The sequence below is a fragment of the Salvelinus sp. IW2-2015 genome, unplaced genomic scaffold (assembly GCF_002910315.2).
Source record: "Salvelinus sp. IW2-2015 unplaced genomic scaffold, ASM291031v2 Un_scaffold3468, whole genome shotgun sequence".
In the NCBI taxonomy this organism is placed as follows: domain Eukaryota; kingdom Metazoa; phylum Chordata; class Actinopteri; order Salmoniformes; family Salmonidae; genus Salvelinus; species Salvelinus sp. IW2-2015.
The window spans coordinates 27688-44988 of record NW_019944748.1 but is presented as its reverse complement, the minus strand read 5'-3'; the positions used below and the strand labels follow the sequence as shown (position 1 = coordinate 44988).

Genomic DNA, 17301 nt, shown 5'->3' with positions numbered 1-17301 from the left:
CAATAGAAGACATGCAAATTAATAAACTGACCTCAGAACAACCTGCCTTATTTCAGATTTCTCACTTCCTCACAGGAAAATTGCTCCAACTCGAGTTCTGTTTTACTCACAGATATAATTCAAACGGTTTTAGAAACTAGAGAGTGTTTTCTATCCAATAGTAATAATAATATGCATATTGTACGAGCAAGAATTGAGTACGAGGCAGTTTAATTTGGGAACGAAATTTTTACAAAGTGAAAACAGCACCCCCTATTGAGAAAAGGATAACATTGATTATCCCTTACATAACATTGATCATCCCTTACATACCATTGATTATCCCTTACATAACATTGATTATCCCTTACATAATATTGATTAGATGGTACAACTTGAATTGAAGGATTTCCCCTTTTGCCTTGCCATTGGCAGGATGCTTTTACACAAGGAAGTGAATCCTCCATAATACCTTATTTAAAGGGGTGTTTTCCTTTGTTTTCATGTTGTTTTCATGCTGTTTACAGTACATGTCTAGTGGTCAGAGGTTGTTTCTGGACAGGAATGCCAGCTCCACGTAGACCTTCTGCCAATGTTATTCTTAATGGAAATTCAGTCCACCACTGGGTCTTGTCTGATCTACACCTCTATAGATGGAACCGGTGCAATATTCCCTATTTCTTCATCTCTCCACTAAACCACTGGTTTGTTACTCATACACCACATATGGTTGTCACATGGATAGATGTAGTTTTTAGTTAGACTTTAGAAAATATAACAAGTAGTGAAATAACACAAACATTCTGAAAGCGGCTAAAACTTTATTTTAAAGAAAAATATTATAATAATCGTAATATTTTATTAGACATATTTATTGAGATTGTTCCCAGTAATCAACATACACAGTAGATAGGCTACAGAATACAGGATGAATAAGGTTATAAAACAATTATATTTTCCTCTAAGTGAAGAACGTTATGATCCCCAAACTACACCAGTGACTGATATACAGTACATTTAAAATAGTACTTTTATGTCAGTGTATATATTTCACCAACAGAAAATGAATGGCGCCGGACAGCTGTATACCCAATGTGACCTTTTATGCCTTTCCCTAACCTTAACCCAAACCTCAGTGAAGCTATACCTGAACTTAACCTAACATTAACCATAACCCAAACCTCAGTGAAGCTATACCTGAACTTAACCTAACATTAACCATAACCAATTAAGTTTTTCTTCTGCCGGGCGAATAATTCCTCGTCCTATACATTGGGACGAATTTCAGCATAGTTTTTAATGACAGTAGAGAAGCGAATGACTTTGACCTCGTTGGTGTTGGTCTTCGTGTCGTCCCACTGGTACTCTGGAGACAACAGCTTGCTGGGCTTGTTGTAAAGCAGGTACCTGTTKAGGTGACTCTCCTCCTGCCAGGCAGCCTCGATGGAATTCCTCGCGTCCTCTTCAAGCTGCTTCCGACATACCTTTGTTAGTGTGTACACATCCTCCACGGATCCTCCGAACACAGCCCCGGCRTAGTAGTAGTCTCCCTCATCCATGGGGATGTAGGCTGTCGAGGCTGGACGCCGTTCGTATGTGAAATTTTTTGGTCACGGGTCGCCTGGTACAACCATGGGTGAATAACAGCAACCAGCCTCCAGAGACTCGGCCCCCCACAGCGAGCGTGGAACTTGCTGTCCACGTGCAAGACAGAAGATGTAGTCGGCCTCCCTTGCTGATCTGACGTTCGATGGCTGTCTGGATGATCTCCATTCCTCCGGGCTGATATCTCCTGCCAGCGGTTTGAACCTGGGACCTGGATCACACTCAAATGTCTCCCCTGGGACATGTTGACTGATGGAACATCGTCGGGACGATCAGTGAAAACGTAGTAGCGCACGTTGAAGTCGACCATGAAGTGCTTCTTCTGCTGTCTCCAGGAAATCTCGGAGGAAACGGACGTATCTGTCAGAATTTAAACAAACAGGTAACTGCCAAAATATAGGGAAATAGAGAGATGAGCCACCACGAGTCACCTTGGGCCAACACGAGGCCACCTTGGGCACCCACTAGCATCATTGGGCCACCATCAGCCACAGCTCTAATGCACTTGGATTCTACAAGTGTCTGAAACTCTATCGGAGGGACATTTGGTGTTTTGTTGATGGTGGTAGTAACGTTCTCTCAGACACCGCATCATTTGGATTGAGATCTAGTGTCTGTCATATGGTTCACATGGTTTTCATGCTCATCAAACCATTTATTGACCACTTGGGCCCTTTTAAATGGGGACATTGTTGTTCTGGGGGCAGAGCCATGGTAGCTAAAGAATGACCAAAATAAATGGCCATCCCAGCCTTTTTACACATGACCGTAAGCATAATGGGATGCTAATTGCTTAATTAACTCAGAATCCACACCTGTGTGGAAGCACCTGCATTCAATATACTTTGTATCCCTCATTCACTAGTGCTTTCCATTATTTTGTCAGTTACCTGGACATAACATAAGGGTTTAAGGTGCCTTGCTCAAGGGCACAACGGCGGTATCAGGCACCTGAGATTCTGATGCCAGCAACCCTCTGTAACTGTATGGTCATTCTCATAGGACTGTATAGGATATTCTCAACAGTTTCTGACCAGAAATTACAGTCTTCCAGAAAATAAACTAGTACAGTTATTCAAATCTTAGCCAAGCCATGAAGCATGACATCATGATATTGTATTACCTGCCATGTGACATGAGCTAGTTATGTCCTTATACACTGAGTGTACAAAACATGAACAACACCTTAATATTGAGTTGCTTCACCTAAAGTGTTCCACTGGCCCTTGTTGACTCCAATGCTTCCCACAGTTGTGTCAAGCTGACTGGATGTCCTTTGGGTGGTGGACCATTCTTGAAACACACGGTCAACTGTTGAGCGTGAGAAATCCAGCAGCGTTGCAGTTCTTGACACAAACCTGTTCTGGGCGCCTACTACCATACCCTGTTCAAGCAGTATCAGGCACCTGAGATTCTGATGCCAGCAACCCTCTGTAACTGTATGGTCATTCTCATAGGACTGTATAGGACATATTGCAGTTCTTGACACAACCTGTTCTGGGCGCCTACTACCATACCCTGTTCAAAGAAACTTAAATATGTTGTCTTGCCCATTCACCATCGGAATGGCACACATACACAATCCATGTCTTAAATGTGTCGAGGCTTAACAATCCTTCTTTAACCTGTCTCCTTCCCTTTGTCTACAACTGATTGAAGTGGATTTAACAAGTGACATCAATAAGGGATCATAGCTTTCACTTGGATTCACCTGGTCAGTCTGTTATGGAGAAAGCACGTGTTCATAATGTTTGTACACTCAGTGTAGTTTCAATGTTGTCAAAATATTGATAATTTAACTTCCCTTTTGAACATTTGGGAAAAGTTGTAGGCTACTCACTTTCCAACGGCAAACACTGTGGTTGCTATGGTGAGGTTCATGGACTTGTAGATTATGTCGATGAGGTCAGGGTCAAAGGTTCCTTCCCAGATGATGGGTGCCGACCATGGGGTGACTGCCATCACATCAGTACGACTAAAGAAACAAAACAAGATCAAGCCTGACTGTATTGTACTGATTATTACCTCAATGTTTACAGATATACAGATCAAGCCTGACTGTTATTTTACTGATTATTTCCTCAATGTTACAGATATACAGATCAAGCCTGACTGTTGTACTGATTATTACCTCAATGTTTACAGATATACAGATCAGCCTGACTGTATTGTACTGATTATTATCTCAATAGTTTTGCAATTTAAGGTCCATGAAAAGACGTGTGGTATACCCATACACGCTGATGTGGAAGCATAACAATGAGACGTAACTAACATAAGATACACAACACTACTCACCCACCAAGACACTGGGCTGCTGTGACAATAGCCTGGGAGAACAAAATGTAATTCATTAGTTGATTGGTCATTGTAATGAAGAGATGTTGTTACTCTCATAGAAAGTTGCTAGTGCCAAAAAGGGTTTTCAACTTTCTACTGTCGGGGAAACTTTTTATATTGGTTCTTTGGATAATCCTTTATTTAAACTATTTTTAGAACTGCTGAGAAGTGCGTTTTCTGTGATTGTTTGTTCTAAACAATGTTAAACGATGAAATGTCAGGTAGAATTATGAATATTAAGTCTGGTTTGGTTGTCAAAACATTTTAAATTGTTTACTTATTATTCCCAATTGTATTTTGTACAGTATTTATAGTAATTATAATTATTTATTTCTATATTATTCAAGCCTTTGATAAAAAAATTGGCTGACTTTGTTGTGCGTACTAAGATATAGTTATGGTTTGTACGTTTTTAGTTAATAGTACTAACTCACGTTCTTACCTTATTTTCCTTTGTTTGTCTTTAGTTAGTATGGGCGTGAGTTGGGGTGGCAGTTCTATGTTGTCTGTTTCTATGTGGGGTTTCTTAGTTTGGCCTGAATGGTTCTCAATCAGACAGGTGTTTTGTGTTGTCTCTGATTGGGAACCATATTTAGGTAGTCTGTTTTGTATTGTGGGTTGTGGGTTATTGTCTATGTCATTACGTAAGTGTTCCTGTGTCTGCACTTGTCGTAGTATAGCGTCACGTTTCGTTTGTTTTTGTTAGTTTGTGTCAAGTGTTCTTCGTTGTCGTCTTCGTTAAATAAATTCAAGTAGTATGTTCAAACCACGCTGCGCTTTGTTCCGATCCTTGCTCCTCCTCAGACGAGGAGGTTACGACGTCGTGACATGTACTAAGAATATAGTATGGTTTGGTAAGTTTAGTTAAATATACCTAACTAAATTCAAGGTAATCAGCTTCCAAAAATGGTTTGAGTAAGGTCCTATGATCTGAGTTTCATTGAAGTTAATTTTTGAGAGATGGTACAACTATTGCACTACTCAATGAAGTTGAGATAGAGATAAAGCATGGCAATTAAATATGCAGCAATTACATATTTAAACATATTTTTAAGATAAGTCCGTACATTTTTTTGAGTTTGCATAAGTACAAGTAATTCAAAGATTTATGGTGGGACCTTACTTTTTTACTTTTGAGTTTAACTAACATTTCCGAGGTTAATCTGTTTCTTAAAAACATTTGAGTTCACGAATCTTATCTGGTTTTACAGTGAACTGGTGTGAGCTATTCTTATAAATCTGCCAGAGAACTAGTTTGGATTTAAGTATAGCTTTTGTATTACTGAAGCCTTTATTGAGAGGTCTAATGCTTTAGTGTATAAATAGGCCCGTTTAATTTTTTCTGGCTACCGTTCCAAGTAAAATGTAATATTTTTTGCTCCTGTAATTAAAAAAAACTAGTTGGTAGGTGTAGTCAAGGCCATAAGGAAATATGGTAAACTGGGGTATGACTAAAGAGTTAATCAGGGGATTTTTCCACAATAGACAGATATTTTCCTTTCCATTGTAGCAAGATCTCATCTATTTTGTTAACTTTCTATTAAAATATATTGTAGTGAGAAAATGTCTTTCTTTCGGATATATGAATACAGAGTATGTCAACTTCGCGTCAGGACCATTTTATTGGTAAACTACACAGTAATTACATTTTTTTTTGTGATCCAATACGTAATATTGTCACGAATCCCGCTTCCTGAGTCTGGGTTTGCCTGTGTGTTCTGTCCTGGAGTGTGTTTCAGGTTGTCCTGGAACGCACCCTGTCTGGTTGCCGGGCGAATTAGCTTGTTGGAGATTGATGTTCACCCGCACCTGTGTCCCATCAGTATTCTGCACACCTGTCCTGATCATCATCTCTTCCCTTCAAAGCTCTGACCTGACTTCCATTCCCTGCCGGATCGTTAGCCATGACCAGTATTTTTTGCTCACGAACCAGTCTCCAAGTTATAGAGTTTGTTTTGTTTTGTTTTATTTGTTTTGTACATCTGCTTGCCTTTAACTGACCTCCGTTTTGTTCTATCTACCGCCATTCTCCCGGGACCCATCACCCATCCCTGTCTGCTCGTCCGCTAGTGTTTTTTCCTATCCTTTGGATCTGCTCATCCACTCCATCAACCCACCTCCGCTGTCCGCTCCGCCACCCGGAACTATCTACCTCCACGTTCTCATCATTTAAATAAATTCTCACCATCTTCATACTCACCTTGTCCTGGTCTGCTTCTGGGTCCGATTTTTGTAAAGCGTGACAAATATAGTAGTACACTTGTTTAAATTTGGTTGTAATCCAGAGAGGTTTGAATAATTGTCTAGATACTCTATGAGCTGTGTAGGATTTAAAGAAACATTATAATAGTCAGCGGACAGACACCTTTGGTTTTATGGATTTCCAATCCCTTGATTTATTAGTGCTGTAGGATCTGATTTTTAACAGCAAAATTTTTGATGCAAAACATAAATAGATATGCGCGATAGTGGACAACCTTGTTTTACTCCTCTTGACAGTTTAATACTTCCTGAGAAGTAGCCGTTATTTACTATTTTCCACCTAGGGTCACTAAAACATAACTTTAACCTATTGTATTAGAGATTCTCCAAAATTGAAATATTCCAGGCATTTAAATCTAAATTACATGCGTACTTTATCGAAAGCCATTTCAAAGTCAGCTATGACTTTCATGGTATTCTGTTGTTTCCAGACTTGTCTTATCTCCTTATGGCTGAAGGGGCAGTAATGAGTAGCTTGGATGAAAGTGCCCAGAGTAAACGGCCTGCTCCTATGTCATAGTTGCTAATATATGCATATTATTATTAGTATTGGATAGAAAACACTTTCACAAGTTTCTAAAACTGTTTGAATTATGTCTGTGAGTATAACAGAACTCACATGGCAGGCAAAAACCTGAGAAGTTCCACTTCCTGTTTTTATTTTTTCTGGGGGTGCCAGATTTTCAACCAAGCTCTCATTGAAATTACAGCGAGATATTGATGTGTTTTCACTTCCTACGGCTTCCACTAGATGTCAACAGTCAATAGAACTTTGTCTGATGACTCTAATGTGAAGGGGGGCCGAAGGAGACAGGAATTAGTCACCACTGCCACGAGCCGGCCATGCTTTCACCATGCGCGTTCACATGAGGAGGACCTCCGTTCCACCGCTCATCTGAAGTCAATCTAATTCTCCGGTTGGAACGTTATTCAAGATGTATGTTAACAACATTCTAAAGATTGATTCAGTAGATCGTTTGACATGTTTCTACTGACTGTAACGGAACTGTTGGACATTTCGTCACGTTATAGTGGACGGTAGTGGACGCGCTACCGCTACCATCCACAGAGAGGAGCTGGCGTTGAGAGCGCTGCAGAGTGAGAGTCGAGTGAGAGCACTCCTCGCGTGCTGAGGAGCGTGACACCAGTCCGGTGTCATGTGCACCTGTTTCACGCATCTGGCTTCCAGTGCGCCTCCCCATTCCGTTTTGTCCTGTGTTTCCTCCGCGCACTCGCCCTGAGGTGCGTGTCATCAGCCCGGTGCCACCTGTACCGGTCCCACGCATTAGGCCTCCAGTGCGCCTCCACAGTCCAGTACGTCCTGTTGTGCCTCTTCCCCGCACTCGCCCTGAGGTGCGTGTCATCAGCCCGGTGCCACCTATACCGGTCCCACGCATCAGGCCTCCAGTGCGCCTCCACAGTCCAGAGCTTCCGGCGACAGTTCCCAGTCCAGAGCTTCTGGCGACACGTTCCGTCCAGAGACTTCCAGGGCAACAGTCCCAGTCCAAGCTTTCCGCGACGTTTCACAGTCTGGAACCTCCAACGACGGTCACACAGTCCGGAACTTCCTGAGACGGTCCACAGTCCGGAACTTCCTAGACGGTCCATGTCCAACCTCCTGAGAGTCCGGTCCGGAACACGTCCTGAGACGGTCTACGGTCCGGAACCTCCTGAGAAGGTCTACGCGTCCAGAAACCTCCTGAGATGTCACGGTCCAGAGCCTCCTGAGACGGTCTGCGGTCCGGAACCTCCTGTGATGAAGCGTCTACAGTCCAGAACTCCTGAGATGGTCACGGTCCAGAGCCTCCTGATACGGTCTGCCGTCCGAACCTCCTGAGACGGTCTGCTCCGGAATCTCCTGAGACGGTCTGCGGTCCGGAACCTCCAAAGACGGTCAGCAATCCAGAACCTTTCAGCAGGGGTTCTCAGTCCAGAGCCTCCTGCGACGATCTACGGTCCGGTGCCTCCGGTGACGACCCACGGTCCGGAGCTTCCGGCGACGATCCCGCACCAGAGCTGTCATGGAGGATGAAGTATCTACGATCGGATGGGTACTTCGCCCCGCATTGGAGCCGCCCCCAACGTCCGTGTCATTTCATCGTAGATTCCCACCCGGACCCTCCCCTATTAAGTCAGGTTTTGCGGTCAGAGTCCGCACCTTTGTGGGGGTGGGGTACTGTCACCGCCCTGACCATAGAAGCTGTTTATTCTCTATGTGTTGGGCTGGATAGATAGTGACTAGGGTGGGTCAAATAGGTGATTAATGGTTTATGTTGGCCTGTGTATGCTTTCCCAATCAGAGACAGCTGTTTATCGTTGTCTCTGATTGGGGATCATATTTAGGCAGCCATTTCCCCTTTGTGTTTTTGTGGGATCTGTCTACATAGTTGCCTGTGTGCACACCAGTAGCTACACGTTTAGTTCGTCTTTTGCTGTTTTTGTTTTTCTGTGTTCATATTAAATAAAGAAAATGTACGCCTTGGTCCAATCCTTACGACGATCAGACAGTATTCTATATAGGTATATTGTGTGCATATGTGTATGTACATGGATATATATATTTACATAAAAATATACTGGGGATTGGAAATTATCCAGACAATTACATTGATGGAAGCAACAATTTCCGCAATATTAAGCGATCCACCCCTTAAATAAAAAATGTAAATAAAATGTAAAAAGTGTTTGTCCTTCAGGCCCCTAATCCATTTCTACACACACAAAAGATGTACACGTGTGTGTATATTCATATGTTATCGTGTGTATGCATATGCCTTTGACTATGTTAGTCTTGCTTCACAGTCACCGCTGTCCCATAAGTGTATTTTTATCTGGTTTTAAGTCTAATTGTACTGTGTCAGTTACTTGATGTGAATAGAGTTCCATGTAGTCATGTCTCTATGTAGTACTGTGCGCCTACAATAGTCTGTTCTGGACTTGTGGACTGTGAAGAGACCTCTGGTGGCATGTCTTGTGGAGTATGCATGGGTGTCCGAGCTGTGTGCCAGTAGTTCAAACAGACAGCTCCTCCGCTCTTTCAACATGTCAATACCTCTCACAGATACAAGTAGTGATGAAGTCATCTCTCCTGCGCTTTGAAAATATCAGTGAAGACACTTGCCAGCTGGTCAGTGCATGCTCTGCATACACGTTGTAATCCATCTGGCCCTGCGGCCTTGTGAATGTTAACCTGTTTAAAGGTCTTACTCACATCGGCTACGGGAGAGCATGATCACACAGTCATTCCGAACCAGCCGGAACATCAATCACATACAACCTCTAACTTAGTCTTAATTAACATAACTAAAGCCCACAGCCACTGGAGGACACACCCCTACCTAATTACCAACCCCCCCAAATCAATTCTCCACCAACCTCATGTTTACATCCATGGGTTAAACCACGTGGATAAAAAACTACATTGAAATTCCACTAATTATTTTGTTCTAGAGATTGTTGCTGATGTACTCAGAGACAGATTCATTGCGGTGAAAAACTAACGTCCATGGGCGTGGCGTAGAGTTGGCCAGAGCAGGAGTTTGACAGGAGGCAGGAGTTTGGACAGGGAGCATGGAGTTTGGCCAGGAGCATGGAGTTTGGACAGGAGATGGAGTTTTGTGCGACAGGAGTACAGGAGTATGCCATGGAAGTTTGACAGGACCATGGAGTTTGGACAAGAGCATGGAGTTTGCCAGGAGCATGGAGTTGGCCAGGAGCAGTGGAGTTTGAGTTGCACGAGCATTGGAGAGAGTTTGACAGTGAGCATGAGTTTGGACAGGAGCATGGGAGTTTGGCCAGAGCATGATTTGGATAGCCAGCCAAATGGTGAACGATGGTTCAGTTAAAATACAGATACCCACCTTTCTTGAGAGATATATGTTCCGTACTCTGCTCCTGAATATGGGCTTACTCAGACTGTATGAATAGAAAGACCATAGTAAAATGATTAATGATGGCTACAGATACATAATACACATACTGAATCTATTGTAACTATTATCTATGCCAGCTACATAGACCATCAGACTGTTAAATAGCCATCACTAGCCAGCTACCACCCGGTTACTCAACCCTGTACCTTAGAGGCTGCTGCCCATATATACATAGACCATCAGACTGTTAAATAGCCATCACTAGCCAGCACCACCCGGTTACTCAACCCTGTACCTTAGAGGCTGCCCTATATACATAGACCATCAGACTGTTAAATAGCATCACTAGCCAGCTACCACCCGATACTCAACCTGTACCTTAGAGCTGCTGCCCATATATACATAGACCATGACTGTTAAATAGCCATCACTAGCCAGTACCACCCGTTACTCAACCCTGTACCTTAGAGGCTGCTCCCTATATACATAACCATCAGACTGTCAAATAGCCATCACTAGCCAGCTACCACCCGGTTACTCAACCCTGTACCTTAGAGGCTGCTGCCCTATATACATAGACCATCAGACTGTTAAATAGCCATCACTAGCCAGCTACCACCCGGTTACTCAACCCTGTACCTTAGAGGCTGCTGCCCTATATACATAGACATGGAATCACTGGCCACTTTAATAATGGAACACTAGTCACTTTAATAATGTTTACATTCTGCTTTACTCGTCTCATATGTACTGTATATACTGTATTCTATTCTACTGTATTTTAGTCAATGCCACTCTGACAATGCTAATCATAATACTCATATATTTCTTAACTCCATTCTTTTACTTTTAGATGTGTGTATTTCGCAACATCCGCAATAACATCTGCTAAATATGTATTTGTGACCAATAACATTTGATTTGATAATTAGTGATGGGCACTGATATGGAAACTCTATATCGATGTCAGCTAAAAAAAATTCAAGCTGATATCAATATCATATCGATTTTATGAATAACCAATTTAAATATCATTTTGGTTTTATGAATAACCAATTCAAATATAATATTGGTTTTATGAATAACCAATTTAAATATCGTATTGGTTTTATGAATAACCAATTAAAATATAATTTTGGTTTTATGAATAATCAATTTAAATATAATTTTGGTTTTATGAATAACAAATTTAAATATAAGTTTGATTTTATGAATAACCAATTTATATATCATATTGGTTTTATGAATAACCTATTTAAATATCATATTGGTTTTATGAATAACCTGAGGGTAGCGAATCGGAAGCCTTTTCCCTGGAGCTAAACAACAAATGATGTTACAGAGACAAGATCAAAGCCTGTCGTTGACAAATGTTTTCCTTCCAAGTTTTTTTTTATTCCAAGTAGAATAGCAGCCATTTTGATAATTATAATAGTAAAAACATTGTATCTAAAAATTATAAAACAAAATTAATCCTGAACACTTAGCTAACTCTGCCAACATCACACACACACAGGAGGGGGAAGCGGCAGCAGAGGGAGAAAATATATTATAAAGTAGAGAATCCCATACACGTCCAGAAGTTAAATTTGTTTTTCCACCAGGAAGAGGAGTCTGATGTTTTCGTTCCGTTGGGAATAACATTGCAACTGTGTCAATGTTTCATTGTCTGTTCACTTCCATAGCTTTGTGAAGTCCAGACAACTGCATGCTGATTGCCCATTAGGACAACTGTGAATTATCTGGCAGCATAACTTTTATCCACATTTCTAAAAATCTGTTTTTTGCTTTGTCATTATGGGGTATTGTGTGTAGATTGATGAGGGGGGAAACCATTTACTCCATTTTAGAATGAGGCTGTAATGTAATAAAATGTGTCAAAAGTCAAAGGGTCTGAATACTTCCTGAATGCACTGTATATGTAGCCTTAGAAATAAGATTTATTAAATCAATAACTTGCTAACATCAGATAATTTTGATCCTCCAGGAACTGTCGTATGCTCTTCTTAATAATAGTGTAGGGTAACAGCAACGATGAACCAACATCACAATATGACTTGTTCACATCCTTATTGGTGCCATGACGATGTTAGACACCATCTATCAACAGCCAATAATACCCTTGAGAGAAATGATAGGTTAGACTGTGAAGTTCTAAATATTAGTTTCTCAGCTTGTCCTGTCAGGTCTATAGTGTTTAGGAGCGCATTGAGGTGTTGAATGACTGAATGTAATCCCATAATAGGCCATTAGAACCACTAGTAACTGTGTAACTGTAAATTATTTAACGGGTAACATTAAATTAAATAGGAAAGAGTGTTTAGAAGTACCAAGTATCATGACTTGTTGGGAGGATTTCTCAGTTTATTTCAACTAACCTGGTGTTCCTCTGGTCCTCATCAACCGGGATATCTCTGTTGGAAGCCTCACACCAAACCCTGTGAATATGAATCAAATCAGAAAATCCATATCACAGTATAGCATCATTAGGGTGTAATAAATGAACAGAAACTTGAGCTTACCCATTGAGCCTTTCATTGAAGAAGCTGTAGTGAACATACCTATCGGAAGAGAGGAGAGAATCAGTTAAAGTCTGTCATGAAAACATTTAATTTATTACACAACATGTGCTGCTGACACTGCTTTTCATCCACATCAGATGTGCAGCTTGTCTTTGAAACGTAACGCTACACAATTAGACCGACGTAACGCAATAATGCAGTTAGCTACTGAAAATGGTGATCCAGCTTAGTTGAGTCGAGTTACAAGTTTGCGTATCCTATTGTATTACGGTATATATACATTAGGCTTTACACTATCCTTACATTACCTTGGATGTGGTGTCATGCTGCGTGTGTGTGTGCAAACCATAGTATATAATAGTATTTAAAAGAAGGCGAGTGTAACGATAGTATGTCGTCCTCCTCATCGGACGAGGAGAGGCGAGAAGGATCGGACCAATATGCAGAGTGGTTAGTTTCCATGGTAATTTAATAACACGAAAACAATATGCGATACAAAATAACAAATGAAACTACGGTGACATTCCCGTGTGGCGAAACACTAACAAGGAACAAACACCCACAAACCACACGTGAAACCCCGGCTGCCTTAGTATGATTCTCAATCAGGGACAACGATTGACAGCGGCCTCTGATTGAGAATCATACCAGGCCGAACACAAAAAACCCAACATAGAAAACACACATAGACAAACCCACCCCAACTCACGCCCTGACCATACTAAATACATACAAAATAAGGGAAAGTAAGGTCAGGAACGTGACAGCAAGATATTCAAACTATACAGGAGCTTTTCAATTAAACCATATTGCACACTTGAATAATGCAATGATTAAAAAGTGTGAAGAAATGTTTTAAAGGGTTTAATCTTTAGCTATTACAACAACAATGATGTGTAATTATTGCATGGGCACGTGGCCTCGGAGAGACATTGTGTTTATTTATGATGCCCACGATAATATATATATATATATATATATAGTTGAAGTCGGAAGTTTACATACACTTAGGTTGGAGTCATTAAAACTCGTTTTTCAACCACTCCACAAATTACTTGTTAAAAAACTATAGTTTTGGCAAGTTGGTTAGGACATCTACTTTGTGCATGACACAAGTAACTTTTCCAACAATTGTTTACAGACAGATTATTTAACTTATAATTCAGTGTATCACAATTCCAGTGGGTCAGAAGTTTGTTGAATGTTCCAAGTTGTGCCTTTAAAGAACTTGGAACATTCCAGAAAATTATGTCATGGCTTTAGAAGCTTCTGATAGGCTATTTGAAATCATTTGAGTCAATTCGAGGTGTACCTGTGGATGTATTTCAAGGCTTACCCTCAAACTCAGTGCCTCTTTGCTTGACATCATGGGAAAATCAAAAGAAATCAGCCAAGACCTCAGAAAAAAAATTCTAGACCTCCACAAATCCGGTTCATCCTTGAGAGCAATTTCCAAATGCCTGAAAGTACCACGTTCATCTGTACAAACAATAGTACGCAAGTATAAACACCATGGGACCACGCAGCCATCATACCACTCAGGAAGGAGACGCATTCTGTCTCCTAGAGATGAATGTACTTTGGTGCGAAAAGTGCAAATCAATCCCAGAACAACAGCAAAGGACCTTGTGAAGATGCTGGAAGAAACAGGTACTAAAGTATCTATATCGACAATAAAACGAGTCCTATATCGACATAACCTGAAAGGCCGCTCAGCAAGGAAGTAGCCACTGCTCCAAAACCGCCATAAAAAAAGCCAGACTACGGTTTGCAACAGCACATGGGGACAATATTGTACTTTTTGGAGAAATGTTCTCTGGTCTGATGAAACAAAAATAGAACTGTTTGTCCATAATGACCATCGTTATTTTGGAGGAAAAGGGGGGATGCTTGCAAGCCGAAGAACACCATCCCAACCGTGAAGCAAGGAGGTGGCAGCATCATGTTGTGGGGGTGCTTTACTGCAGGAGGGACTGGTGCACTTCACAAAATAGATGGCATCATGAGGCAGGAAAAGTATGTGGATATATTGAAGCAGCATCTCAAGACATCAGTCAGGAAGTTAAAGCATGGTCGCAAATGGGTCTTCCAAATGTACAATGACCCCAAGCATACTTCCAAAGTTGTGGCAAAATGGCTTAAGGACAACAAAGTCAAGGTATTGGAGTGGCCATCACAAAGCCCTGACCTCAATCCCAGAGAAAAGTTGTGGGCAGAACTGAAAAAAGTGTGTGTGAGCAAGGAGGCCTACAAACCTGACTCAGTTACACCAGCTCTGTCAGGAGGAATGGRCCAAAATTCACCCAACTTATTGTGGGAAGCTTGTGGAAGGCTACCCAAAACGTTTGACCCAAGTTAAATAATTTAAAGGCAATGCTACCAAATACTAATTGAGTGTATGTGAACGTCTGACCCACTGGGAATGTGATGAAAGAAATAAAAGCTGAAATAAATAATTCTCTCAACTATTTTTCTGACATTTCACATTCTTAAAATAAAATGGTGATCCTAACTGACCAAATACAGGACATTTTTACTAGGATTAAATGTCAGGAATTGTGAGAAACTGAGTTTAAATGTATTTGGCTAAGGTGTGTGTAAACTTCCGACTTCAACTGTAGATGGGGAATACAACCATCCCAGCTCTGCAGATTTTGCTGCGAAGAGACAGAATCATTAGATCATTTGTTTTGATATAGCTCGTTTTTGGTTGCAGGTTCCGGAATGGATGAAGAATTACAACATTTAACTCTGCAAATACCACTGCTGAATGATCTGAAAAGTCATAGTCAATTGATCGATCAATAATATAATAATACTTTTAGACAAAATGTTTTTGTTTAATTTACAATCTGTAGAAACTATGAGAATAGAAAGGTTCAGACTTTTTATGGAACATCACAGTTTAAAAATATACAGCGCATTCGGAAAGTATTCAGACCCATTTCCTTTTTATTGTTACATTTCAGCCTTATTCTAAAATAGATTAAATAAAATGTCCCTCATCAATTTAAATTAAATAAAATGTCCTCATCAATCTACAGACAATACCCCATAATGACATCACAATACCCCATAATGACATCACAATACCCCATAATGACATCACAATACCCCATAATGACAAAGCAAAAAAAGGTTTCTATACATTTTTGCAAATGTATAATTTTTTATATAAAAAAAAATGTATTTACATAAATATTCAGACCATTTGCTATGAGACTCGACATTGAGCTCAGGTGCATCCTATTTCCATTGATCATCCTTGAGATGTTTCTACAACTTGATTGGAGTCCACCTGTGGTAAATTCTATTGATTGGACATGATTTGGAAAGGCACACATCTGTCTATGTATTTCTGATTGATGAGGGAAAATACGATGTAATACATTTTAGAATAAAGTAACAAAATGTGGTAAAAGTCAATGGGTCTGAATACTTTCAAAATGCAAGTACACTTTTAGGTGTCGGTATACTTTAAGGTGGACCAATTAGCACGCAAGGTACACTTAGTTGACATAAAATAGTACTAAAACACCACTTGAATTCAACTTTAAATGTAGTTGTCCCAAAGTAACACCATTTAAGTAACATTAAATACATGCATAGTATATAAAAAATACAAAAAAGAAAAGTATACTGAAAAAGTACACCAAAGCTAGATAAAGTGCACCTTTAGTGTACATGGGATATGCTAGTGACATTATTATTTGCAATTATCTTTCAGTGTCACTACAAGTACACTGAATGTGTATAGAGAACACAGATGTAGTTGCTCCAAAATAACACCATTTACAGACACACATAGTATATGCATAGTAATTACATAAAATATAGAAACATACATACCCCAGAAGCAAGAAGATTCCAACAATGAGAAGGAGAACAAACAGTTTTACATTTGAACTGAAACGCATTSTTCCTCCAATAGTGTCAGCAAATATTTAGTTTATCCTACACTAGAAGCAATTTCCAATCAAATGAAGATCTCTCCAATGAAACCAGTGGATCTCTTCAGCAAGCCTAGTCAAATGAGGAGGAGGAGGAGTCTCAGCCCTTTGACCTGTACCTCCATGGACTTATACACACATCACCACAGTAACCCACACCCAAACCAGAAGTAACCTGAAAATAGAGTCCTTTACCAACCAACCCTAACCAGTTGTACATGTAGTGTCCATCCAAATAAGACAGTAGAGCCAAATAAGGTGAAATATGACCAAATAAGGTCAAATAAGGCCTCAGATTTAGCATTAATTAGGATTCCTGAATAGCTACTCTTCTTGGGGACCAAACAGGAAACAACACAACAAATACATAACATACATACATATACATGGCACTACATTTACATTACAATGTAGTCATTTAGTAGACGCTCACATTGATTGGTCACAAGTATAATATTAATAACTCTTTCACCAGTAAGTAAATCCTTGTGAGAACTTATGACCCAGTTAAAGTTGTTAGTTGTCAGTTAAAACTGGTTCTTCTGGTTTTAAGTCAGATGTCAAGTTTACATTCTGTCCTTTGTTTGCAAATGCAGTTTCTCTATCTGGTCAGCTCTCCCTTAACCCAGTCTCAGGGGCTCTTAAAGGGGCAGACACCCATTTAACATGAACATCCCTCCTAACTTCTCAAAGACAAAACCATTTGGACATTTGTTCAACAGCAGTAATAATAGTAATAATAACTAGATGGTAATTGTACATGAAGTACAA

General features: G+C 40.3%; 1 pseudogene; it reads right to left on the bottom strand.

The window, feature by feature from the left end:
• Window positions 1-515: 515 nt before the first annotated feature.
• LOC112075922 (globoside alpha-1,3-N-acetylgalactosaminyltransferase 1-like) lies at window positions 516-16619 on the bottom strand (annotated as a pseudogene).
• Window positions 16620-17301: the final 682 nt, after the last annotated feature.